The following is a 16,429-nucleotide window of genomic DNA, read 5'->3' as shown; positions in this document are numbered from 1 at the left end:
GGAAACCATGCAATTCATATGGATTACTTTGGCGATGTTTTTTTGCGATGAACTTTTTGAAACGTGAACATCTTTGATGAATCTTTTCATCGGAGGGACATAAATCTCTCAGATTTCATTAAAATATCTCCGCTTTTCTTTCGAAGATGAACGAAAGTCTTAGATGGTTTGGAGCATCTTAAGGGTGAGTGATGACATAATTCAAATTGTTTTGGGGGAACTATGAAATTAATTAGAAAATATGTAAGGGATAATCAACGGCTAGCAGTGCATTAAACGATTTGAATGCAGGACGTGGAGGCGAAGAACCACCCGACGCGCAGCGGAGCGCATTCAAATCGTTTAATGCACAGCTAGCCGTTGATCATCCCGTTTATGCCATGGTCTTTTGCCAGCATTCACATATTAAAGATGTTAATAATATTTGGGCTGCAATATTTGAACGATAAAAATGACGGTTATTTTCGTCTGTATTAGTATTCAACTGTAACTGTATGTTACTATGGTTACCAATGTTTATAGGAAGCGCATTAATATAGAATGTGATTAAACTGACCTGGAACTACCTGTGCAGTTCAACGAATTTAATCAACACCTGCCAGCCAATCAGAATCCAGTATTCAGACAGACCATGGCATAAAGCGGTATGTTCTTATTTTTACCAGCTTCTGCAAGCTTGTATGGCGTCTGGCTGTTGGAACCTCACTGTGACTTCAGGTAAGATTTGTATTTAATTAACGTTATTTGTCTGTACCAATCATGTTTTTGACAAATGCATTGGCAGAAAAAAATAAATTAAATAAAATTTGTCATTATAACGTACAACATTAACAGTTTTTATTTGCAACATGAAGTGTATTTATTTCTGATTTCCTGAACAATTTGGCTTCATTGTAATGAGGTTAATGATCTTTGAAAAACCATGATTATGAACATACAATTACTTTGTCTTGAGCTGATCACCCAACTGTGGTAGTGTTGGTTGATTGGTGTTTATATTTGTTCAAGCTTCAGAACCTTATCGACTTTATTTTCTAATATATATTTCTCATTACAGATAAGAACAAAGATTCAATTGTAAGAAGAGCTGCTTGTAAGAGCATACAGTACATCTGAATCTGCTGAAATATAACTGGGAAGGTTTTTGACTATATTTCCGACCAGGTACATTGTTCTGTCATTCTTAAATAGAAAACAAATAATCAATCATCATTTGCCTTTTTTTGTGCATGTGAGAAATATTAACATTTGTTGTTTTTCAGATCAGCTGCTATAGAAGACAAACTCAGGGTTGCTGCAGGATTTTTAAGCTCAAATTTAAGACTTTTTAAGACCTTTTTTAAGACCTGCACAAATAAAATTAATACCATATGAGCAGGGTAGGGCAATGTCTATGGTAAACTGTAAAATGAATGTAAAAAGCATGATTTACAGTTCAGATAGAAGTTTTCACGAAACAAAAAGTTTTATAAAATTATACACTTAACATTTCAGCCTTTAAACCATTTTTTAAGAAAATGGATGAGTCAAAAGTATTAATTATATTAATTTAAACAATTATCAATGAATTATTATATGTGACCCTGGACCACAAAACCAGTCTTAAGTCGCTGGGGTATATTTGTAGGAATAGCCAACAATACTTTGTATGGGTCAAAATGATTGATTTTTCTTTTATGCCAAAAATCATTAGGATATTAAGTAAAGATCATGTTCCATGAAGATATTTTGTAAATTTCCTACTGTAAATATATCAAAAGTAAATTTTTAATTAGTAATATGCATTGCTAAGAACTTCATTTGGACAACTTTAAAGGCGATTTTCTCAATATTTAGATTTTTTTTTTTGCACCCTCAGATTCCAGATTTTCAAATAGTTGTATGTCGGCCAAATGTTGTCCTATCCTAACAAGCTCATTTATTCAGCTTTCAGATGATGTATAAATCTCAATTTTGAAAAATTGACACTTAAGACTGGTTTTGTGGTCCAGGGTCACATATTAATTAAATAACATACAAACACATTTTAGTGTTTAGATTTTTATAATGAATTATCTCCTTATCGATCCACCAGTTCACATTTACAGCTCTGCGTGTTTGCAGGGTAAAAACATGGGTCGATTTTTGCATTGGTCTGAACAAAAACAACCCAATGTTCCTGTAATACTGGAGGCTGCAGTTCTAGGACTGCATAGGACCCTATTTTTTGGGACAGCACCATCTATTCCAACAGAGGAGACCTGATTCAAACATCAAACAAACAGATGCAAACAAACAGCACATCAGACGTGAAGCGCTGCAGCTAATTAACTGAAGTCTCGCACAGACACAAGTCTTCTTTCCAAGAAAACTGAATTTTAAACCAGAATATATTGAATATTGAAATAAATTAGGTTAAATGTTTAGAGTTAGGAGTTGGTTAGGACAATAATTAAGTGTATACAATTAAATAACTACATAATTCCTTAAAAATAATAATATACAGAATTGAATACCAAGTGCTATAAAATAGTATGAGCCACTAATATTTAGTCATTTAGAAGCTGCTTTTATCCAAAGCGACTTATAAATGAGGACAATGGAAGCAATCGAAATCAACAAAAGACCAATGATATGCAAGTACTATAACAAGTCTCATTTCGCCTAACTCAGTACATGTAGCAAGAGATTTTTAAATTATATAATAAATAAAAGAAAGCATAGAATAGAAAAGAATAGAGCAAGCTAGTGTTAGAGGCCTTTTTTGCTTTTGTTAATTGTATAATAAATAAAAAGTAAACGGATTTTGCAAAAAGATTAGAAAAGCTAGTGTCAATTTTTTTTTTTTTTTTTTTAAAGAATTTGAATTAAAAATTAATCTTGCTGCCACGTTCTGGATTAATTGTAAAGGTTTGATAGAACTGGCTGGAAGACCTGACACAATACATACATGCAAAAAATAAATAAATAAAATAATTAAAAAACAAACAAACAAAAAAACTATAGGGTCCTAGAAATCCAGTTCTGAAACTACAGCCTCCGGCTACTCACAACAGCCTTATTGAACATGCACATTCATTCTCTGCCAGCAGGAGGCACTTTCGAACGGTTTCCGCGGCAACGCCAGAACACAAAGCAGCGCAGCACCGGACTTTGAACCGTGCAGCGCTCATATTTTATTTATAGCCTTTTGAAGTTTAATCGTAACATTAAGCTGTATCTCGATTCTGGTCTGTACCCAAATTTAAGACCTCTTGAAATCATAATTAAGACAATTTAAGACTTTTTATGACCTTAAATTTGATAAAGTAAATTTAAGACCTTTTAAGACTTTTTAAGGACCCGCGGGAACCCTGAAACTGAAATCTGAGTGCAGAGACAAGCAAAGGAATAGTAAGTATATTTTAATATCGTATCACCTCTGTTATAGATTTTTAATCAGGCCTAATGGAGGATGTTTCGGTCAATCTTGGAAGAAAAATGTTAGCAATGCGTCCATTCCAGGTGGCTAATTTGTGCTGCCTTTCAGTCATTCATGTAAAAATCCATTATCTAATTTTGTTTCTGTTTTGTTTTTTTCTAAAGCTGCAAGGCACTTGTGCAAAATATTGTATGCCAGGACGACTAGGCTGTGCCCAGGTCTCCGGAACCTGCGACGACGCTCAGCTCCATCGGCCCTCCATCTACATCTTGGCTACTCCCTCCCTCGACTCCGCCGTGTATTGTCAGCACTGGGATGCTCTGGGTCTGTGCCATGTGCCAAACTCCATCTAAGCCGCCAGGGCATCATCGTCATCCTCCCATCACCATCCCTTCACCACATCCTGCCATCATTCCGCACCTTTGCCTCTCACCATTCCTACACCATTTTTAATACATTTAATAGTATGTTTTTTGTTCTTCACCAAAGCATATATGCTGCTGTACTTTTTTTTTTTAATGTACTTATGAATGTATGAATTTGAATAATGTACTTATGAATACTGTATGAATATTTGTAATGTACACAATATGTAATACATTAAAGTTTTCTACATATCAAAGTGTACGTGTGTGTGTGTATATACTGAAAAATATAATACTAATAAATATAATATAATATACTAGTAGTGTAATGCTAATGCATTTCTAATGAGCTGAAATACAATTGAAATGTACTTGAAGCACATTAAAACGATGCTTCAAATATATTCTACCTGTAGTTCATGAAATATTAAAAGTACATTTTAAATGTATTTTAAGAAATACACTTAAATTGCACTAAATATACTTAAAGTGGTTCCAATTTAACACAATTTCAATATATTAAATATATTACAAATAGATTCAAATTGAACTTAAACATCTTGAAATACACTTAATATACTTAAAGTTGTTTCAAAATAATACATTTAATATGCACAGTATAGTATAATATAAATATATTGAGTGTGTCTGAAAAAGCACAATTTAAATATATTTCTTTTTCACCTGGGGACGCAAGAAATGTTTTGTTGTATTTATGTAGAAATACTTTTGATAATAGTTGGGTAAATGTATACTGGGATTGAAGCGATGTGGCTTGGTAAACGTTTTATTCCCAGTATAAAGGCTGATAATGGCTGAATAAAAACAAAAGAATAATGATAAAATAATAATAGGGATTATGTCTCATACCTGGTGGTTGTATGTAATGGTAGAGTGATTATATTTCGTTTCGTTTTTTATAAAGTCAATTTATAAAAACGTTTGGCGCACTTTTTGTTCGTTAAATGTAAGTTTTTTTTTTTTAAGTAAGGACCAATCGGCCAGCGGCAGACAGTGAGCTGATCATAGCGTATGTTTGATCAATTTAGCCTTCTCAAATCATCACGACTTGCCTAAAATAAAATCTTTAGATATAAACAGTTCAAGCATATCACAATGTTAGTTTAAATGTTTGAACTACATAAATGTGCTAGGTGCGTATCTAATCATTTGTGTGAAGAGTGGAAGCTGAAGCGCACTTTGCAGGACATGGAGGCGCCAGAGCGGTCACTTGCATTTTTTCTTGATAGTGGAAACAGCTTAAAATACGCTGTAAGAGTAATACATCATTCGGAACTGTAAAGGGTCTACTTTTATTTGTGTGCATTCACAATATCAACAAAACGTGCTTTTATAAAATAAATAGGAAAACAGAGGATGGGCTTGCCGTCTCGTCTTGAATAGGAGCACTTCACAATGATGAACCAAAACTCAACGAATTGAGTCACAAATATGATAAATATATCTATAGAAAGCTTTAAATTACAACTTTAAAACTAATCGAAAGAATCGAAAACAAAAACTCTTTCATTATGTAATCCTTGAAGATGCATTTCTCTCTAAAGGCACATCCAATGAGGAGATGGCAAGTCATTTTTCATCACCATCTAAAATATAAAAATAAGGAAAAGCCTAAAACAGGCCCGATTATATTTTTTCTTATTTTTATATTGCTCTGCTCTGAATTCCTTAAAATTTAAAGGATTTTCTGCAACCAATTTTGTCTGATATGTGAATTTTTTATTAGCCTATTTTTAATCCATGCAGCAAATGCTTTAAAAACAGCTTTTAAAATTACTTTATTGCATTCCAGATGATTTTAAAGAACTTTTAACTATAAAAGAAAGCATATCTTGAGCCAGAAACTCTTTACCAAACACCAATGACTTGCACATACACTATATGGGCAAATGTATTGGGACACCCCCTTCTTTAGAACAGAAAAAGACACTTCCAAAACTGTGGTAAAAAAGATGGAAACATAATTCATGTATTTAAAAACTGTATTTCCATCTCTGTTGCAACAGTTTTGGATGTGTCTAAAATGACTGCACCCATATGTACAAGTCATTGGTGTTTGAGTTTTTGGCTCAAGATCTGCATTTAAAGTCACACCAGAGGTGCTCAGCTTGGATTAGGCCTTGGCTTTCTGCAGACCAGTCAAGTTCTTCCACACTGACAGAATCAATAATTTCTTTTTGAACCTTGCCTTACACACAGAGGCATTGTCATGTTAGAATAGAAAAGGGTCCTGTCCAAACTGTTGATTTAAAATTAGAAGCACACAATTCCTAGAATATCATTATATGATTAAACATTAAGATTTGTACTCATGGAAATTACTAAAGTAGTCAAACCTGTTCATTAGAAGGGGTGACCCAATACTTATAGCAATATAGTGTATATATATATATATATATATATATATATATATATATATATATACATACACACACACACACACACATATATAGTGTTTATTTTTTAATACACCTACACTCCATATCCCATATATGTGATAACTTTGCAAATTTATTACAATGATAGAACTGGAATAGCTAAATTACATATATATTTGAAAATTCAAAATTGCTATTCATTGTGAGATTTGATGAGGGTTGCATTTAACAATTTTACTAAATTATTAGTGTTTTTAAAGATTAACTTTAAGTGTTAAATGAAGGCAAAGATAATCTGCAGTATATGTAAAATAAAATAGTTCAGGTCAATTAAATATCCAACTTATACAATAAATGTTACTTGTATACTTGTGTATTTAATAAATATTTTTGGGTAACTGCAGAGGGCAAAAGTAACCCTGCATCACACAAGTAACATCTTGTGTGGCAACAGGAAACAAACAGCAATTACATGAATGCTATAATTGTGCAGACATGCATAGGTAGGGAACGTCCCCCTTTTGTATTCTTCATGAGCTGACCTGTTTCTGCCAGAGATGATGAGCAGCTTCTCCCTTCAGCACTAACAGTCTTCCTTCAATATGACTCAGATGAGAGACTCTGAATTCACACTCATCTGCGATAAGGTTGCCTTGGGAGAAAGTTAATCATGAGAAATGATAATAAAGATTTAAATTAGTTGGTGTACTGGGATCACACAGGAACACCTTGTGAATAAAATAGTTTCTAATTACTATTAGCACCAATCCAGGTTAGTCCAGCTCTGTATGCAATTCACTCAAGAGTCCAGTTCAATAATCACAGGCTCAGAAAACATTTTACTTTCAAATTATAAATTGAAGTTACTTTGCACCATTATTAATCAATACATACATACAGTACATGCAGGCATAACTACACCAAAGAATGTTTGTTCATCGACAGGCCTTCAAAAATATCAATGTGTGTTTGCTGGTTTTACAGCTGCAAAGAAGGCAATAATACAAAACTGGTTTACTCCGCACGTGTGCAAAAACATTTTGGATTCACAGCCTCCTTAAAATAGTGACTTGTTAATGTACAACAGCACGAATTAACAAGGCTAAACCTAGTACCATTGATGCATGGCAAAGTTTTTCTTCCAAAATTTTGGACTATATAAAGGAATGACCATATAAAGTTTTTTTTTTTTTTTTTGTTCCTTCCCTTTTTTTTCTTTCAGATTGTGATATTTTTGATGGTGTGTCTGTTGTTCCCCCCTCCCTGTTGGTTGTTTGTTTGAATGGATTTTATTTTGTTTAAATCAACAAAACAACAAGTTGTTGACAAAAAAATAAATATATATCAATGTGTCTGAATGAATTGTTTGTACTAATGATTAGCTTTGCTCAAGGCAATACATTACAGGAAAAGTTTATTATTATTATTTTTTTTTTTTGTTCCATGCACTGGTCAATTTTGAGATTTTAGGTTATTCTGCTTCTATAGCACTTTATTTGCATCTGTGGATTTCAATAAAATGACCAAACTTTCCAGTTTTAATCCTATCTGTTTTCTTAAGGCTTTTACAGAGGGATATATTCATCATTTACTTTATTTATATAATATTTTATTCCTACCTTTTTATGCCTGTTAAAAGTATTTAGTAAGCTTGTTTTTTGTATGGAAGCTTATTTACTTTCATTAAATGAAAGAAAGAAAGAAAAAGAAAGAAAGAAAGAGAAAACAAGAATCCATATTTTTTGTCATTTATGGAGTGATAAAATGAGATATCTAAACTCTCCTGTAAAACTAGCAAAATGAAACAAGAATTTTGAACCTGGCTTTATTTAATTTTTAGATTTCTGTTCTGGTAATGTATGCAAATTAGCGCATATTTTCTTAGATAATGCATCATTTGCATTTTGTAATACAAAGCATTTGTCTTAATATACTCTGATTTTCAAAAACCTGACCACCAAATAAATGGCGACATCTATTATTTATTACCTCTAATAATTTGCCTTAAGTATCATACAACTGGCCTAAGTTCAATGCCATGTGTTTCTTGATGGTCTCATGTGCTTCACAAAAGTCGTCTTGCTTCAGGGACAAATATGCAAATTGTGTTGTGTCTCACCAATTACAGCAGTTTATGATGGGAACAGTAAACTCCAGATGGCTGGAGGAAGCTTTTGTTTCTCTACACAGCACAGTGGGGTGACCTTTATTCATCCAGGTAATGAAACCACATGGCCTTTTCTAATCATGACATGGCTAGGTGGCTTGTTCATATGGCGACTATCCAAGCCAAGTATGGACGAGACAAAAAAGAAAGTAAAGGAAAATGTGCAGTTGGTAATTTGCTTTTGTGATGATGTCAATGCTAGGTAAAAGGTATAGGGTCATATCATACACCCGGTGCAATGCGGCGCCAGGCGCGACGCAATGTTGTTTGCTATAGTTTCAGCCAGAAGCAGTTATCATTTTCACGTCCTGCGCCACGTTGTTTAAATAGCAAATGCATTTGCGCCGATTTGTGCGCTCATGGGCGTGCTTGTATGAAAACGAGGTGTTAGTAAAATGCACCTATGGCAGGTCCACAACGCGTGTACACTCTGCTCATTACACACAGAGGGATGCGCACTTACGCAGCAGCACGCAAACATGTCAAATAATAAAATTACAGGATTACAATCTAAAAGATTATTACGTAGGCTACATAAATATAAAAATGCCTACAAGCCATAATGGATAGTCATTGCATGTGTCAGAATGAGGTTACCTATTTGCTCGCGTACGAGCAGCTCCGTTTCCTCTCTGGAGATGCGTTCAGTATTTGCTCTTTCAAATTCCGCCGTGCAAATAGCGAATCCGCCATGGAGCGAGCGCAACTGGCTCTTAAAGGGAATGGTAGATGAGACTCTGATTGGTCTATTGCACGTTATACCCAAAACACACCCATTACTCATTAATAGAATAGGAACAACCCTTTTAGACCACGCGCCATACAAACATGTACCTTTTGAAAAGGTACCTCCCCAGTGACAGCTTTTGTACCTTTATTTCTGAGAGTGTAGCAAAAGTGGATTCGGACACGCCCTAAGTGCACCTGCGCCGTGCGCTTTAGACCTTGCGCTTAGATCGTTAAAATAGGGCCCATAATCTTACTCAGGAAGTTGTTGTTTGCAGGTGACAAGTCTGATCAAAAGCTCTTGGAATGGTATTAAAAGACTTTAGAGTCTGAGAGGAAGAGAGACCGCACTTCCTTTGACATTCCTCACTAGGGGATTACATCTGAGTGTCACTGTAAGAGGAGAAGAAAACATAAGATGATGGTAAGTCTAAATACTTTAAGCTGAGGAAGGGGAACAATTGCCATACAGAGACCAAATAAAAAGCTCATTTTCCCCTCACTGTGGTGTGTACACACAACGTCAGTACGGACATGAAAATAATGGGCCTGATGCTCTGAATTGCATTTGAAGCATCTCCAATATAGCTTTGGGGTATAGTAATCATAGAGAGGAGAAAAAAAAGATTCTTTGACAGGCTGGAAAAGTAAAAGAAGCAACAAGAAAAGATAGAAAGAGGAGGCAGACTTAAGTTGGCAAGAAAATAAGAAGGCAAAATAAAATGTGCTGATATAGCATTTGACACCTTCAGCAGACACCTGCCATGCATGTTTAAATAATTCAACAAATGTCATCACACAGGTTTTAAAACTCAGAGTGCTCCTCTAATAGGAACTCCCCCCTCTGGTGACAGGTGCCTCTGTGAACAAGACACATGCATCTTTCTGTGTATATCCAAGCAGGCATCTTTAATGAATAATATATTGCCACATCACAGGCTGTGAGACTGACTGAAGAGTTTAGAGTATTATTCCACGCCTCTCTTGAATACTTTATTCTCATTGGTCAATCATGACATTCAGAGGTCAGATGTTTTGAAATGGAGACTGTCAAGTAAATTTGTATAGGGCTATTAACATCATGATGTTATTGTTTATCATTCCTTAGATTTATTAATGTTTTATAGTGCTGTTTATGAGATTAGTGCTGGGTTATAACGGTTTACATTTTGGGAAAATATCGAACAGATTTGCTATACACTCTCAGAAATAAAAGGTACAAAAGCTGTCACTGGGGCGGTACCTTATCAAAAGGTACATGTTTGTACCTAAAGGGTCCATTTTGGTACCTTAAAGGTACTTATTAGTAATTAAAGTGTACATATCTGAACCTAATAGGTACAAAGGTGTACCAGGTCTGGATTCCACACATGGGCCATAACTGGCCCAAGTCTCAGCCAAATCAATTACCCATAACTGGCCCTGAACTGGGCCAGTTCTGGCCCATGTGTGGAATCCAGACCTGGTCCACACTAGGACCGTAAGTCATTGCGGTATGTGGGCCAAGCAAAAGCTGATTGTGTGGGCCGGAGCTGGGCCAGAGAAAAATTGCTATGTGGGATCTGAGGTCCTGTATGACCACACCTGTATGACCATAGCTGGCCCTATTCTGTTGCTGTACGCTGGACCAGATGGGTTCCACATGTCAGCCTCAACAAAACCATAACCAAGCCACTTGATACACACCCCTCCCAGATGAATAGTCACAACCACGACAATATTCTGAACAAATATTTAATCAGCAAACCAAGTTGAATGAATCTCACACCTAACATACAGCATTATGGTCGGTTCACACTTTCACAACTATAAAATACTATTAAAAAAAACATGCTTATTTGTTTTGCTTGGTCAGTGTGTTCACCCTGTTGAAGTATGGCAGTGTGAATTGGCTTTTAGGTGCTTTGGAAAACAAAACAAAAAACAGTAAAATAAATATTTATTTAATGTTCTCACAATTAACACAAAATTCTTAAATAAGGTAGTTTCTCTATTTTTGCAATATTCAAGTGTTCATGTCCCTGAATAATATCTGCATGAACCTAAGTCTGAAGAGTACACATAATATCTAGTAGACAGCAATCCTAGTGACTGAGCAGTCTGGTGTGGAGGCTGGATCTCGAACTGACTTCTGTCCAGGTTATCGGTCTTCACGAACTGCCCTGAAATACAATTCAAACAAAAACAATGTAGTGTGAGGCTCTTACATTCACAATGCTCATTTTGGCCTCGGTGGTGAAGTGTGCAGAAAATTCTGCTGGACTGAAATTTAGTCTTTGGTGAACAGTCTTCAAGAGTGCAAATAATATTTTAAGTTTTAAGTATCTTTCAGGCTCGCGTGAGGTTTCCACAAGCAACAAAGTGTACTTGAACAAAAATTTCACTACATTTAAAGTTTAGAAAATAATATACATACAGACCGTTACAGTTTGAAGTGAGGTGCGTTCACAGATGATAATAAAAAAGTTATTTGAAATTAAAATTAATAACTTGAAGACAGAACCAGTACTGTGTCTTTTTTTTAAATTATGATTGACCCCTCTGTAGGTTGTTGTGTATGAAGTGTCCTCAGAGCAGAGTTAAACAAGATGGCCTTGTAGGAAATACAGGAACCCAGACAGCAACATAGTGTTGGCCCAGATCCGGCCCACATCTGGCCCGCGTGAAATATTGCTGTTTGCAATGAAAGTTCAAAACGTGTTTGAAATAGTTTCAGCCCATTAGTTCATGTAAGTGACATCATCGATTGACCCCACAGTGCAGACTTTTAGGTTAAATTAATTAGCTTATAGTGACTTCCATTTATCTATTGACAAAGTATCAGCAAAACATTTATAAAACTATCAAAGCTGCTTATCTACACATAAAAGGTACTTAAAAGCTCAAACGTTCATTAATAAGAGCTCAAATCTATAAGTTATCTTACCTCATTGTTAACGGTTGTGATGCTAACGGTCTTTTTGAAGACACTAAACGTGTCAGTAACATGTAAGAAAGTGTCAGGAACAGTTGTATTATTTGTGTAACTTTAGGGGCTAAACTACGGTGGCCGGGAAGTGCAAAACAACATTACAAAGTGTGAAACACTTTTACGAAGCTCGAGACAAATTTACATTTTGGAAAACATTTTTACCTATCATAAGACACAATTACATGGGCAAAACACTTTTACCAGTCCCCAAACAAATTTACAATGACAGATTCTTCACGGAAAGGGAATGTACCACACACCGGAAGTGACGCGGTGAAAGGTGTTGTTGTTGGTGAGCGGGTAAATTCGTGTTGTGGTTGTGGAGTAAATTCCGTAAATAAAGTGTATATTATATATATATATATATATATATATATATATATATATATATATATATATATATATATATATATATATATATATATATATATATATATATATATATATATATATAGCGCCCTACCCCCCTAGGTATGTCCTGACCTAAGTTCTACAAGGCAGAGCACCGGGTTCTTTTAATTGGTGTCTCTCGACTATACGTTTAAGCCCCGACCCTGATACCAAATTTTAAAGAGATGTTAGTTTCCTAAATAACTAATATGAAACACGTATCCAAACAAAGTGATTTATTTACTAAACAGAATAAAAAATAAAATAACAAAAAGTACAATATATACTTATATACATTTAGGATGGTATAAGATCAGATATGAATATTCAGCGGATATATATTAGTAATAACCAAATGGTACTTTCAATATGAATAAGTACAAGTATTAATACTCAATACTGGTAAACCAGTACTACACAGATTAGAATACTCAGATAATCACTTAGGGAAATGTCCCAAATTTACAAGATTTACACCGTTATATTTCCGAGTAAGGAGGCACCAGGTGTACACTCCCTGTATCACAGTATATGAATTTCCAGTGAAATATTACATCCACTTACTTCACTCACTGCTTAGTGCACTTATAACACTAGTATCCAAATAACACGTTTCACCTTTTATGAACTGTAACTGTAAACTTAATATACTATTTCAATAAACAGCATATAAACAGTGGGCCCACTCACACTATAAACACACTCAAATCCAACCCCTGATTCGTTGCTTGGGTGCGTAGTGACCTTTAAAATGCAAACTGGCCTCTTCACTCTTCCGTGAGCTAAAACAAAATCATTAAGCAGTACCTGTATTCCATCCGCAGTCTCGATCTTCACCCAGCCCGGCTCGCACGAGTCTCACCAACAGCCGTCGGTCCCTCGAGGCCGGAGGAACACCCAACACTCCCGGTGGCTGGGCGTGCTATCCGGTTGTGGCTCCTACAGTCTCTCACTATCAGAGGACCTGTGAGCGCTTCCGGTGGCTCCACAGGGCTATCTGATCTCCTCTTACACTTCCCACGTTGAATGACGGTTTCACTTAAACAGCACGATGAACAATATAACAAATCCACAACCTTTCAAACTGAAAAATCGCGGTATCCACACACAGGCCTCAATGTCTTCCACCCGTGAACAACTCAAAAGAAATAGTTAACCCAGTTCTTGTGTATAATCTTACACTTAAACACCACAAAAAGAGCTTTATGAAATGACTATATTTAACTCGATTAATTTTTTTTTTTCGGTTTTTCACGGTAGAGTTCGATCAGAACCAACCTGTTTTCACACCACTTCTCTCGCCTCCGCTCTCTCTTTTTTAGATTTTTTTTGATAAACCAATCACGTGACGCCAGACTTCCCTATATTGTAGGCGGGCCTTAACTAATAAACATCCAATCAAATAGGAATCAATCGAACATGATAGCGAAAGCCACGTTTTAGTTCAAGTACATATCAACCAACCCTTAGAGTTTCATGCAATCTCTTAAAGGGGACACGCATTTTTACAAGCTCTTTGTACAAGATGCATAGTAAAACATTTAACAGTATGAATCTTAACAGAATATTGTTCTGTTAACTTATTTTTCACTAATAACCTATATGGCTATTATAAATTGGGCATTATACATGAACACTTACTTTGCATCCAACTGGTTTATATTTATATAACCCTCCCTGCTAAAGTGGGGTTACATATATATAAAACAACAGAATATATTATTCTATAATATACTATATAATATCATATATTATATATTATCATATGAGGCATGAATATAATTTTGAATACAAGTAACCCGGACAGCAACATAGTGTTGGCCCAGATCCGCCCACATCTGGCCCGCGTGAAATCCATGCGGGCCAGATGTGGGCCAGATCTGGGCCGACACTGCTTGCTGTCTGGGAAACACATAATAACACACAACATGAGCTTTATGTTATGCATTTTAAAAATATGTTTTCAAAATATATTTAACAGTTTCACATTTATGTGAATATATTACCTTTCTGTATGGGAAAACATTGGCATTTTAAATGTGGGTCAAGATCGGCAATACTTATGTGGCCCACATGTCTATATTTGACATCTGGGCCAAATACTGCATTTGACATCTGGCCCATGTCTTGTGTGCCGTCTTAAACCCGGTACCATCTCTGCTAAACCCGGGCCATGTTTGGCCCACATGCTGTATGCCAGTGCCGGATCAATGCCAGCTGTGCCAGATGCATGCCAAATCTGGGCCAAATTTGTTTGCTGACTGGGTGGCTGCTTATAGACTGAGGTAACCTCCGCTAATTACAACTTTTATAAAAATGACAAAGTGTTGTTAGTTTTTTAAGTCTTGCCCATTAACACTAGTTTTACAGTTGGTTGGAGGATGGTGCAATCATAACGCTTCAGTTAGTGAGTTTGCAATCTGGTGATATTCTTTCAGGGCAGTGTTACATTCTGTATCTGCAGTTTGTTGAGTTAACACCTTAACACTGCATCTATGTTTAAGTGTGAAGACAATTTTGACCTTAGCACTCCATGGACCCGCTGTTTATCACTTTATAAATAACTTATTGTTTCATGTAAAGCTTTGAAGAACAAGAAGGTTAGGTAAAATATGTATCTGTGTAGTTATTCAAAATTAACACCAAATTTATGGGTTGGTTGGATATATTTTTAATGTGGTTTATGTTTACTTTCTGCACACAAATTGCTGTTATGTTTCAGTGAATGTCAACAACAACTACTGAAATACATTTTTCATAGTCGTCTAAACAGAAGTATACATAATGTATTCAGGGTCACAGAAAGCACATTTTTAAATTCATCTAGCATGAATAAAATTAACACAGCTTTTGATAAAGCATCAGCAGAGCTTTATTTCATGTTGAAACATGCTTCTCCTTCACAATAAACATAAAGTTGCCACTCCCCTATTTTAGCCAAAATCGATAATGTTGCACTTTGCCTAGGTGATCAAACTGCCAATATCTGTCAGTGTCAGCTATAATTTTAAGATATTAAGACAAGTGTATTCACTTTTACACCTGCATTAAAAGCCTTACCCCAATGCTAGTAGCATATTTCTATGCTTTCTGTTTACACAATTGCAATTCACATGATTGGTGTATTGCTTTGGTAAAAAAATGTCCGCTAACATCAGATGATTGTGAATGTCACCAAATGTAATTTCCCAGGTTCCTGTGATAGCACGTTATAAACAATTTCAAAGTGCTGTGAGTTTTGATGGTTTTGAATCTGATCATGTAAACACAAATCATCCTTCTCTCTTGCAGACAGATGTTTACAGTACACTGAATGCTCTAGAGATATGCAAAAGATCCCTTTCAGCCCAAGGATGTCATCTAAAACATATTCTGCATGCATATTTATGCACAGTGCATATGCAGCTCTCAGTTTCAGTAGTTAAAAAAATGTGAAACATTTTGAGTTCTGCAGGAGGCACAGCTGTGTGGACCTTGATCTATTCATTTCAGTTGTTATCTGCTGAAAGTGCATAGCCATTGAATTTAGAGAAGAATCACAAGCTGCTAACCTCTTCCTGTGCTCTTTTATTTCTGTCCTGGTGATCCAGTTTAGGCACCAGGGAAAAGGAGAAGCACAACTTAGCATACTGTCACAGGGATTACTCAGCTCATTTGTAAACAAGCTTTCATAATAGCGCTAATTAAGCATCCCGGTCAATGTACGGCACATGCCATTCAAAACAAACAGAATTAGCCGTCCATGAAACTAAATGCAGTGGCCTCGTTAAATTTTCGGAGACGGGAGCCAGTAGGGGAGTGAAGGTGATCTCCCAATGGACCGCGGTACTGATTAACTTCAGGAGGGGCGTTCGGTTTTTCCAGGCCCAGTCAATAAGCGGCGGCTGTTTTCTAAGTCAACGAAGCAGCAGCAGTCTGTAGGCAGTTATTGTCAGTTGAGCGTGTACACATCTCTTCCTTGTGATTTGCTCAACACACTGTTTACGATAAGCGCTATGTGGTAAATTTAGC

The 16,429-nt window shown here is 35.8% G+C and overlaps 1 long non-coding RNA gene across 1 annotated transcript; it reads left to right on the top strand.

The window, feature by feature from the left end:
• Positions 1–526: 526 nt before the first annotated feature.
• Positions 527–1,292, top strand: LOC131553900 (uncharacterized). Its single transcript, XR_009274292.1, has 3 exons — positions 527–717; positions 1,058–1,164; positions 1,263–1,292. It is a non-coding gene; the product is annotated as an uncharacterized LOC131553900 (long non-coding RNA).
• The last annotated feature ends 15,137 nt before the right edge of the window (positions 1,293–16,429 follow it).

This window comes from Onychostoma macrolepis, chromosome 14, assembly GCF_012432095.1.
Source record: "Onychostoma macrolepis isolate SWU-2019 chromosome 14, ASM1243209v1, whole genome shotgun sequence".
NCBI lineage: Eukaryota > Metazoa > Chordata > Actinopteri > Cypriniformes > Cyprinidae > Onychostoma > Onychostoma macrolepis.
Note: the sequence above shows the minus strand (reverse complement) of the source record. Positions and strands in the feature narration are given on the sequence as shown.